This window comes from Talpa occidentalis, unplaced genomic scaffold (genome assembly GCF_014898055.3).
Source record: "Talpa occidentalis isolate TD23 unplaced genomic scaffold, MPIMG_talOcc4v2.1 talOcc4.5, whole genome shotgun sequence".
Classification (NCBI taxonomy): domain Eukaryota; kingdom Metazoa; phylum Chordata; class Mammalia; order Eulipotyphla; family Talpidae; genus Talpa; species Talpa occidentalis.
In genome coordinates, this window is record NW_023604861.1 from 59,466,447 (window position 1) to 59,478,585 (window position 12,139).

At 39.6% G+C, this 12,139-nt stretch overlaps 2 protein-coding genes across 5 annotated transcripts in view; one reads left to right on the forward strand and one right to left on the reverse strand.

The window, feature by feature from the left end:
- The window catches only part of TRIM13 (tripartite motif containing 13), a 40,897-nt gene extending 31,292 nt beyond the window's left edge, over nucleotides 1–9,605 (reverse strand). Inside the window, exon 1 of one of the 2 annotated variants that reach the window (XM_054701475.1) lies at nucleotides 9,547–9,605. The gene's annotated coding sequence lies outside the window, so the exon portion shown is untranslated. Of the gene's footprint in view, nucleotides 1–9,541 lie in introns of both variants that reach the window. The other variant, XM_037527269.2, reaches the window with a different exon arrangement.
- SPRYD7 (SPRY domain containing 7) overlaps nucleotides 1–12,139 on the forward strand; it is a 132,408-nt gene that overhangs the window by 89,690 nt on the left and 30,579 nt on the right. The gene's annotated exons all lie outside the window — the stretch shown is intronic.

Genomic DNA, 12,139 nt, shown 5'->3' on the forward strand with positions numbered 1-12,139 from the left:
GGTCTGGGGTCTATGTGTGTTGTGGGGAGAGGGACAGAGAGAAGAGGGTGGTGTTTTTTGAACTTCCAGAAATGGAAAAAAAAAAAGTGTCAGATAACTTTTCTGGATCACAGAAACCAGAACCTCACCTGAATAATAATTCAAGGCATTTTAGCTTTCAATCTGGTGATCACTCTGTTAACCACACATTCTTTCTTATACCGTTATCATTTATTACACACTTGATAATCCCCCCTAAAGACATATTAAAAGTCAATTTCCAACCTTTCAGAAAGTATCCTTAGATAATTACTCATATGCATTATTAAAATTGAATTTTATGTACCAAGCACTGTCCAAAAGGTTTACAAATATTCTCACTTATCCTTAAAACAGTCTGATGAACCATGCATTATTATTAACCTCATTTATAAATGAGGAAAGAAAGCCATAGAGAGGTTAAGTAACCTGCTCCAAGTCACACAGCTAAGAAGCAGAACTCCAGAATTCAAACCCAGACAGTGTGGGTGGGTCACAGCCACATGCTGAACCATATGGCATGCTTTAATATATGTCTTCAAAATGTCTTTAATATATATGTAATGAATATACTATAGATTTTACATGATATACACATATTTCATATTTTATATGTACATATAAGATATATATTAGAAAAGGGGGATGAAAGAGAGATAAGAGGATTCTAGGTACAATTTTTCCAAATGGCCACTTTTCCATGTTTTAAACACAGGTCTAAAATCCAATTTTGAGAGAAATATAATTTATCTCTAGCTATCTCCACTGGAGGTGGCCAGTGTTCTGGTTTATAAATCTCATCACCCTCATCTGAGAAATGACAAGTTGGAGGAGAGAATCTAGTTAGTGGAGGATAAGGAGCCTTACAACTTTGCAATTATTAAATTTCCATGGAAGACTGATTATTAAAATTACTAAATTTCCAGGTAACTTTTCCTACTTAGGTTTGATTTTGCAAGATATTATTCGCTTAGTATTCTCTAAGCTAATTCTTGGTTGTTCTTGGGTCTTTGGGACTAAACACAATACAGGTTTATTCTATACAACTGGTGATATCCTAATAGGAGTTGGGTGTTTAAATATGGCGTCTCAGGCCTTTAGGCTCACCAAGAAGGTAACGCTCAAGTAATTAAGCGGGGGCCAAGGACACACGTCCCGGCTACTGATTCGAGTGCGCCCTCTGCCGGCCTTGTGAGGTGACTCCCACCTCATTAAATGTCCTGGTCGGTGTCCCCTGTGATGACCAGCACAAACTTTTGCCTTTTTTCACCTCCGGTAACAGTTCTACCAAGCACTTTTGTTTAGCGCCTATCTTGGTCTAGACACAAGTGTGCTTAAGGATGGGAATCAACCAACAGGATTAAATAGAAGTCAGGAGCCTTCAAGGCTCTCAGTCTACCGGGCTACACCCAACTCAGATCATTATAATGCAATTAAAGAGGCGTGTCACTGGAGCTGCCCTGTAAGTTTGCAACCACAAGTTGCACACAAGATCTCAAATCAAACAACATAGCACAATGCCCTTTTGTTAGAAAAGGAGGACATGACTCACTCTAGCTTCTATTCTGTGCATGGAAGCAGAAGATCTGCACAGGAATAGCAAGGCTAAGCTCTCCCCTGGAGACGGCTGCGGCTACCAGGGAGTCACGCTGACAGCCAGCTCTCCAGGGTGGGTGTGGGAGGGGCTGAAGGAAAAGGTATTTAACAGGAATGAGAGAGGTTAAGGGCCAGAGCCAGAATATCTATGCATTTTAATTATGAATTAACAAGTCGTAACCCCACTTAAAATATACAAACAAGATCTCTGATATTTTCAGTAACATGATTCTAGCTTATCTTTCCAACCAGATTTCTCTGGGTTTTATATTTGATATAAAATCTCATCTGTTATATTTGATATAGAATCTTTATATTTGATATAGAATCTTATCTATTATAAGATCATGTTCTTCAACTTAAGTCAAGTGACCTTCTCAATCTCTAAAATACAAAAAATAATTTCTGCTCCTCTTCTCAAGTCTAATCAGATTCCTGACACACCAAGCAAGTCAGTGTGCCTTGGTAGAAGAGAAAGAACATGTTTTTCTTAATTTCTTATCCAAATATGTGAGGTGAGAAAATAAAGGAAATGAAGAAATATGGCACTCAATGCAGTGAACACTTAGACAAATTTCTTGGTCTAAAGGGCCAGCCATCAGAAACAACCCAAATGCCAAAAAACGGATGACTGGATCAAGAAGATGTGGTATATATACACAATGGAATACTGTTCAGTAATCAAAAAAGATAAACTCATGCCATTCGCAGCAACATGAATGGAGCCAGAAGGGCTTACGTTTGGTGAAATAAGTCAGAAGGAAAGAGAAGTATATCGGATGGTTTCACTTATGGGAGGAATATAGAGAAACCAAACAAAGGCTCAAAAAAAGAAAAAACTGCAGGCAAACTATAGATCTTAGGCATACAGTAGGGGAGGGAGCGGGCAAACAGTCAAAACGGGAGACTTGGAAGTGCACAAGGAACCATGGTGATGGTTCACAGATGATGTGGTTGTGGGGGATTTATGGAGGCTACACCTGAAGGGAGAAATCAAAATGAACAACTATGTAAAAAAAAATTTAATCAATCAATAAAAAATAGAGCCAGCCATCAGGCAACAAAAAGTGAATATAGTTATAAACAAGGATCTTTGATGAATCTCTAAAATAGTTCCTATAAGATTGCAATTCAGAAAAATCTGTGTGAACGAAAAAGAAAGACAAAACTGGGAACTCACAGAGTGTGAGCTACAGGTGAGAAAGAAGTAAAGAGAATGTTGGGGAAACAAACAGGAATAAGAACTGAGTATAGACAGCCTTCAGGCAGGAGCTGCACTCCCCAACCCCAACATCTACATTTGTTTTACATACACATTCACTCAATTTACCTCACAAGATTTTAAGTGCTTTGTTCAAAATTACAACAGATACAGTTTTAACATTTCAGGTATGCATAAAAATATAGATTTTGTTTTTTTTTCCAATTAAATACAATGGGAAGGCGGTAAGAAATGCATGTCTTTGAAAAAAGTAAGTGAAAAAGAGTAAAAACTTAAATGTTTTCACTCACAAAAAACAGGTAAATATGTGAAGAATGAAGGCAATACAGTAGTACAGAAGGTGAAAAGTTACAGCCTGCCCCCACCCCACCCCACCACCACATTCCCACTGAGAGAAGGGGGAGAGGTGCAGGAGAGGCCTGTGAGCACATAGGACAAGCCACCATGTTCTGACCTGCCCAAGGCCAGTCCCTATGTTTGCAGTTTTAATTAAAAGTTTTCAGCCATGACTTAGCAGAAAACTCTTAGATTTCATGCCCCTGAAAATTTTCACCTAATTCTAAAGCAAATACAAGACTTATTGCTAAACAACAAAGAAAACAAAGAATACTATCTCCCTATTGCATTTAGTTGGGGGGAAAAAAGCAAATCTATATATTAATAAAAAGATTTATTTATTTATGCATGCAAGAACTGGGGTACAGGCCAGAGGTGTGGGGGGGGTGTGTGGAAATGAGAGTATTCCCCAGAGACAGAGTGGGGAGCAGAACAGGCAGGTTGACTAAAATACACTGCTGAGGGAAGCAGAGGGCTAGTCAGGAGAAGTCTGCCAAGCCATGTGGGTTGCTCCCTGGCTGGGGATTGAGCTCATGATGCAGTGTCTGCATATAGCTTCATAGGTTGTGTCTTAACCCCTTGCGCCACCAGGGAAGCCCCCCAAAATCTGTACTTTTGTACATAACTGAAATGTTAAGAATGTACGTGTTGTAATTTTGAGCAAAGCACTTTAAACCTTTTGAAGTAAATTGAGTGAAAGTGTATAAAACAAATGTACAAATGTCATTCTAATGAGGAAGATAAAATGTTACGTTCTAGTAAATGCTAACCAGATTGTTCACCAGGTTATATTATATCAATACTTCTCTTATCGGTTTTAATTCCCTGTAGGTAGTAGATGTGAAGGACAATGAGGATGGAGAGATGAGAGGAGTAGATTAACATCTGTGACTGATGATAAAATATGTTGCATTTGCACAGGTATGTTAGAATTTCACACATCTTGCTGAGAGATTTAGACAGTATTTCATTATTATAGCTTTAAAAAATACTCAATTCTGGGCCTCCCTAGGGAGGTGCAAGGGGTTAAGCACTGCACTATGAAGCAATCCAGAGCCTCTGCAGCACAAGTTCCATCCCCAGCCAGCCAAGGAGCAACCCACATGGCACAGCAGACCTCTCCTGACTCGCCTGCTGCTCCCCCCAGCACTGTACTTCCATTGATCTGCCTGTTCTGTTCCCCACTCTGTCTCTGGTGAATCCTCTCACCCCCCGCATCTCTGGCCTGTACCCCAGCTCTTGTATGCATAAATAAATAAATCTTAAAAAAATACTTAATCCTAAAGAATGGTTAATATGTAGTATATTAACTATGACTATTATATAAATAATAATAAATACTATTTATGTAATAATATCTATGAGTGAACATAACCTTCATAAAATTATAAAAGGTTCTAATGTATTGTTCTATTAATAATCCTTTATATAATGATTCTTTATGAATTATAATTATCAGTTTGGCTTTTAACCAGAATATCTGCTAGATCCCAGAAAGGCCAGGACAAGTGCAGTCTTCTTTGTATCTCCCATACCTTATCTTTGTGTTATTTATTAATTGGCTTAAACTCTACTGTGTTCCACAAGAAATTTAAGATTTCTCAGCTTTCCTGGTGGTGCAAGGGATTAAGTCTCAGTACTATGAAGCTATCAGCAGCCATTGCAGCTCAAGTTCGATCCCTGGCCAGGGAGCTAACCTACATTGTGCAGCAGACCTCTCCTGTCTCACCCACTGCTCTCCTCAGCAGTGTATTTCAGTAGATCTGTCTGTTCTGCTCCCCACTTTGTCTCTGGGGAATACTCTCACCCCACCCCCGTACCTCTGGCCTAAACCCCAGCTCTTGTATGCATAAATAAATAAATCTTAAAAAAAGAAATTTAAGATTTCTCTGTCCCTTTGATATCAGAGGTCCTGAATAGTGTTCAACTGTATTCTATTAAGTTGTATACATGTGTTTATGTAGAATGTGTACCAATTACAGAACTCATTAAATTAGATTAAAATATTTGAATATTAAATACCAAAACTCTTGGTTACTGAAATAGGTTATGTGTGGTACCTTTAATAAGATTAAAAACTAAGCCCAGCAGGCATGTTTGGGAGGCAAGGGTAGATAAAGTAATTAGGTGGACTTAGGGACAAGAGGCCATAATGTTGTAGAGCAACCCCATCAGGACATCATTTCCCCCTAACAATAAGACTGACCACCATGACCAGAAGAACCAGCCCAGTTCCAGAAATGCAGAAACAGAGGCCAGGACACTTTTCTGTGTCAAAGGCCAGTGCCCAAGACCAGATATCCCACCAGATAACAGGTGCAAACTGGCACCCCAAGTCAGAAAGCCTGCAAAAACAGAGTATAAAAGAGAGCCTCAAATCTTCCTTCATATGCAGACCTCTCCTGAATTGCCCCCTGCATCTCTTATTTGGGTATTTCAATAAATCTGCCTTTTCTGTTCTTCACACTGTCTCTGGTGAATTCCTTTACCCCCAGCCCCACCCCTCTAGCCTCACCCCCATACTTCTTTCCATTACAGGTTACACATACACATTTTTAAATTTTTTAAAAGATTTATTTATGCCTACAAGAACTGGGGTTCAGGTCAGAGGTGTGGGTGTTCAGAGGATTCACCAGAGAAGGCCAGGGGGCGGGCAGAACAAGCAGATCTACTGAAATACACTGTTGAGGGGAGTATCAGGAGACCCAGAAGAGGCCTGTTGCACCATGTGGGTTAGTTCCCTGGCTGGGTATCAAACTCAGGCTGCAGTGGCTGATGATAGCTTGATAGCTCTAAGACTTTAACCCCCGTGCCACCAGGGAAGACTCACTTTTTTTTAAACCTATAGCTTTTCTGAACAGTAATAGGAGAAAAAAGCAATGAGTTCTGGGGAGTCCCTGTCAGGAAAATGGTAATGTGAAAACTTGACATAAGAAGATTCAGTCATCTCAACATAATTCTTTTAAAGACTCTCCAGTCCTTTAAAGCTGCCATGAAACTCCTTTCAGTTCTCAAAAGAAAGGGATACAAAAAAGCCGTCTAGATCCCAGCTGTAGGTGTGCAGTGAGCACAAGCCACATGGGCATCATTGTGGCCCTGGATTGTCTGGGTCTTACCCAGGAGACCTGAAACAACACAACTAGAAGTGAAGAAATAGAAGTCAAGGTCTGGGGATACAAAGGGGTACAAACTATTATTTCTAGGCAACTAATCTCCTATAGTTGAAACAATCAAACCACATAAGTCTGTATTTGTATAATAGGTTAGAGTTACCAAGTGCACTCAACAGATACAATGTGCTTTGTTTAAAGTAGAGAAGGATTTCCTAGGGGAATAATAAAATGAAGAATGTTTTAGTAATTTTCTGAACCATCCAGCATAATTACCAACCAATAAAAATAAAATATTCCCTAATACACTCTTTCCATTAAATAAGGGTTTATAAGGTATTATTCTGTTGTTTGCTCTGGTTAAAATAAAATACTTAAAATCAATATATTTATCTGTTAGTATGTAGTAAGTGGAAATCTTTATAATCATGGTATTTTATGTGCAAAAAGCTGTTGAGATCCCGGCTGCAGGTATGCAGTGAGCACAAGCCCGGGTATCACTGTGGCCCTGGATTGCCAGGGTCTTATCCATGAGACTTATCCATGAAACAATACAAGTAGAAGTGAAGAAATAGAAGTCAAGGTCTCAGTTGATTAGATGGGCATCGCATGAGGTCAGAGGGCAAGAGAAAGTCAATGGGGCAGCAGTTGTGGGACAGAACCTGAAAGTTGAGAAAAGGATAAAACAAGGCTTAGTGAGGCCTGAATCAACTAAAACAGTTCAAAATCAAGGCAATGGATGAAAAGATGGGCCAGAATATCCCTTAACCCCCTTTTTTAGTCACTATGTTACCAAATTAATTTACATTGAGAAATTTATAATCACAAGGGACCAAACAATGATGATGATGATGATGATGATGACGACAATGACGAAGATGATGCAGACAATAAAGATGGCATGATTAGTGTTTTTCCCCCTGAACTTTAGGCATGTTAATGTAGCAACTCTTAATCATCAGCTATTTCACTCGATTTCCTGAAAAAACACTTTCACAACAATCAGAAATACTAAAATTCTGAATTCTCAACTGCCACCTCCACAGGATTCAGAAGGTTGCCTGGTGAACAAGGAATCAGCCCAAGAGAGTTGAAAAATGAAGTCATAATGGTATTAGGTTATGTAAGCCAAGCATCCATCTGACGGAGTACCTTACTTCTCTATAGCATCTACATGAAGGTTAGATTTGCCACCAGGACCAGAAATGATGGCAATCCTACGGAATTTATGAGCTGTGAAAAGGGAGATTCAAGTGGAGTATGGGTTCAGTGTTTCCAGCCTAGAGATTGTATAGGATTTTTCAGTTTCTTTTTTATAAATTGGAAATTTGGGGGCAGATACCTCAGAGTGGAATTCCTTTTCTTCAAATATAAGACATTTTCCATAGACCCTCAAAAGCTCCTAGACTCTTGGCATAGAGCCTATAGTATTCTTTTTTTTTTTTAATAATAAATTTTATTTTTATATTCCCCCATACAATTGCAAACGCCCCATTCTGACCCCAATCCCTCCCCTCCCGCCCCCCACCCCCCAAAAAGTGTCTCTGGTTCATAGTTTTTTGTTGATTTTGATTTTCACTTTCTTATAGTTATTCATTTTCCTGGTCCCTTATTTAAGTTTTCTAGATTCCTGCTATGAGTGAGACCATCCGGTATTTTTCTTTTTCTTTTTGAGCCTATAGTATTCAATGGATAAAATGATCTTGTCAGTCATGGCCTCAGCCAAAGATGTATTGTAGTAACCAGCATTCCTGATAGAAGTAAGGATGAAAGAGAGGTCCTGGTTACTGAGAATGAGCCTTGGATCAAAGCACTGTGGGGACAAAAGTGACAAAACTATCCCAACACCTCCACAGGCCCTGGTTCATAGTAGGAGAAGTAAGTATTTGAATAAATAGGTAAACCAGAAAGTCAAAATAGAAGGATTAAGCAACAGAACACCCAAAAGATCAGCATTCAAGAAGTAGATTAACTGTAAAAGGCTATAGCGGGCCTCCCCGGTGGCTGAGCGCTGGGTTGCGAAGCTGCCCGCGGCCTATTCGGCGCCGGTTCAATCCCCAGCTGCTCCTGGGCCACCAAAGGAGGGTCCCACATGGCGCGCAGACCTCTCCTGCCGCCCGCTGCTCCCCTCAGCAGTGTGCTTCGGTCCTTCTGCCTGCTCTGCTCTGCTCCCTGCTCTGGCTCTGGTGAATTCTCTCACCCTCCCGCGCTTCTGACTGTACCCAGTGTATGTATAAACAAAACAAACAAACAAATAAATAAATAAATAAAACATGAAAAAAAAAAATAAATAAAAAGGCTATAGCACTGGTAATCAGAACATTGTCCAGTCATAGAGGTATTCTCGTTTGCATTTCCCGCTGATCTAGGGTGGCATTACATTTTAAGATGTTTTTGCCAACATTTTATTATGGAAGTTTATAAACACAAAAAAGTTGAAAGAATTTTATAGGCAACACTGTATACTTACCACCTGAACTCTACCTCTAACATTTTACTATATATACTCTGTCACAAGTCTATTCTTTATTTAATTAACTCATCTTAGATATTTGATGTGTTATAGACAGTAGTACATAACCCTAAATCATTCAGCATGTATATCATTATAGCTAAATATACAGCGGCGATTTCCTAAGTGAACTTTAAATACAGTGAAGTGTAAAGTCTTCAGGGTAAATTCCTGAGTTCTAAACCTGTTATATCACCCTTAGGAATGTCTTGTAATTTTTTAATAGTGGGGTTTCTTTTTTAGTGAGGGAAAGATTATAACCTCGCTGGAATTTCAGTGCGGTCCTCTTACAGCTTAAAATAGCTGGGAAAACTTCCAGGTGGTCCTATATTGGGAGTAAATGAAACTATGTGCATCATTTCAGAAATGATTTCAAGTAATGAGATCTGTGAGAATGGTTGATTACTTACCATTCCCAAACTTCAGACTGTCCAAATTAAAGCAAAGACAAATACAACATACATCTTGTAGCAAACTTCTTTCTTCTTTCACATACCCCTCATTGACAAATACACAGAAGGAAAAATGCTCACTCATTTCCCAGACCCCTGTCCTAGGTGTCAGACAACCTGAGTCTTACTGCTGGGCACTAGACTGTACTGAGTTGTTTCTACACTATTTCTAGCACTCTGGCAAATTGAATTCTTAACACCAGTAAACCAGTGAGTCTTTTCCTACTCAAAATTGTGCGTTGAAAACCTTTTGAAATGTTTTTATTATGTATCTTAAGATAATAAAATGACTTACCTTACCAGATTGATCTTCACTTAACTAGTAGTTTGCTGTATAACATTTTGGACGCAGCTTCAAACATCAGAATATGGAATTTTATATGTAATACTTGGACATTATGATGTCATTAAAATACTACAGTAAAAGGGCCTCCCCGGTGGCGCAGTGGTTGAGCACTGGGTTGTGAAGCTGCCCGCAGCCTCTTCAGTGCCGGTTCGATCCCCGGCTGCTCCCCAGCCACTGGAGGAGGGTCCCACATGGCACGCAGACCTCTCCTGCCGCCCGCTGCTCCCCTCAGCAGTGTGCCTCTGTCCGTCTGCCTGCTCTGCTCCCTGCTCTGGCTCTGGTGAATTCTCTCACCCTCCCGCACCTCTGACTGTACCCAGTGCTTGTACAAATAAAAAAATAAATCTTAAAAAAAATCTTCTTTAAAAAAAATACTATAGTAAAACACCTTTTAAAAATTTTGTTATGGAAATTTCAATCATACATAAAAGTAGAGAGAATAATAAATCTTCACATACCATCCCAGCCCCAACAATAATCTTCTTAGCAAATGCACTTGAGATCCTAAGTTGTTACATGAATCAATAATTTGTTCCATGTTTTTGCTTAATAGTAATCCATTGTATGGACTACCACAGTTTAATTCATTCATACCTTGATGGCTTATTTGGGGGCAATATACTTGAGTTTTCATTTTCCTTAGATAAGTACGTAGGAGTGTGATTGCTGCTGATATTGCTTATAAGAAACTGCCGAATTTTTCTTCCAAAGAAAACACATATGTGGTGGCAGTGTTGAGATATTTTGAAAACACACTTGTTAATGAAATTCAATAAAATCCTTGCTTAATTATCTCAACTAAATTTTTAATATTGGCCTTCAGTCTATTAATGTGATTCTATGATCTCCTGTGTTTTCAGTTGCTTGTATTGTTTTTTTAGTAACAGTGCTACTGCACTGAATCCCTTTTCATCTGACTTTATAATTAGAAATACTATAAGTAATTGTGCATATTTTGAAAGCAAAATATGAAAGTTGGCATGATCATTTTAAATGGATCTGAAATTTTTTTAAAGGTTTATTTATTTATGCATAACAATAGCAGGGGTACAGACCAGAGGTGCAGGGAGTAAGACAATTCACCAGAAACTAAGTGGGGAACAGAACAGGCTGATTGAAATACACTGCTGATGGGAGTACCATGTGAGACAGGAGAGGTCTGCTGCACCATATAGGTTAGCTTCCTGGCCAGGGATCGAATTCATGCTGCAGTTGCTGCTGATAGCTTCATAGCTGCAACTTAACCCCTTGCACCACCAGGGAGACTCCCAAATCTGAACAGTTTTAAAAGTGAAAGAAGGCACTAACTAGAAGAGATGTCTTAGATAAAACTGGGAAATATGGTCCCCATAATAATAGTTAATTGATTACATACATATCTTCCCTGATAACTTTCTTAACTCGCCCCATGATGTTTAGCACATGGAAGGCACTCAACAAATGTTAGTTGAAATTAAATGAAATCTCAAACTTAGTCAGAAACTTTACATGCTTACAAGAGATGATGTACAGGTATTTTTTACACCATGGGTATGTGCAGATATCTTCTTGGGTCACTTTAATTCTTCAGTATTCTTGAGTATTAATTCAAGTATCCCAATATTATTTTGACATTCCAGTGTGGCAACTTGACTATTTAGAGCTTTAGCTTTCATTTTATTACTATCTGACCCCCCGCCCCCCGCCCGCACACATTGGTGAAGGCATTAGGAAAAGTATATACACATAGATATTTGCAAAAAGAGAGCAAAAACATCCAGGATGTTACAAAGATAAATTGAGGTGAAGAGCATACAGGTATTCATTGTACCATTCTTTTATCTTTTTCTGTAGGTTTGAAAATTTTCAAAATAAAATGTTGGGGAAATTTAAAAAGTGAATGGGAAATGAATGAGTGGGGGCAAAAAGAGTTGTCTATTGGATATCAAGAATGTGAGAAAATATAAGTTGGGGGGCCTCCCCTAGTGGCGCAGCGATTGAGCACTGGGCTGTGAAGCTGCCCGCAGCCTCTGCAGCGCCAGTTCAATCCCCGGCCACCGGCGAGGGTCCCACATGGCGCGACAGACCTCTCCTGCCGCACCCACTGCTCCCCTCAGCAGTGTATTTCATCAGTCTGCCTGTTCTGTTCCCCACTCTCTTCTGACTGTACCTAGTGCTTGTATAAATAAATAAATACATAAGTCTTTAAAAAAATTGAAAAAAAAAAAAGAAAATATAAGTTGGAATAATCTTTCTGGAGTACACATTTATTTTAAAAATCTTAGAATTCCAAAATTCTGAAATCTTTTGCCCTAGAATTACACTTTAAGGAATTTATTTTAAAATGATCATGAATAGGGCCTCCCCGGTGGCGCAGCGGTTGAGCGCTGGGTTGCGAATCTGCCCGCGCCCTTTGCGGCGCCGGTTCGATCCCCGGCTGCTCCCTGGCCACCGGAGGAGGGTCCCACATGGCGCGCAGACCTCTCCTGCCGCCCGCTGCTCCCCTCAGCAGTGTACCTCGGTCCTTCTGCCTGCTCTGCTCCCCGCTCTGGCTCTGGTGAATTCTCT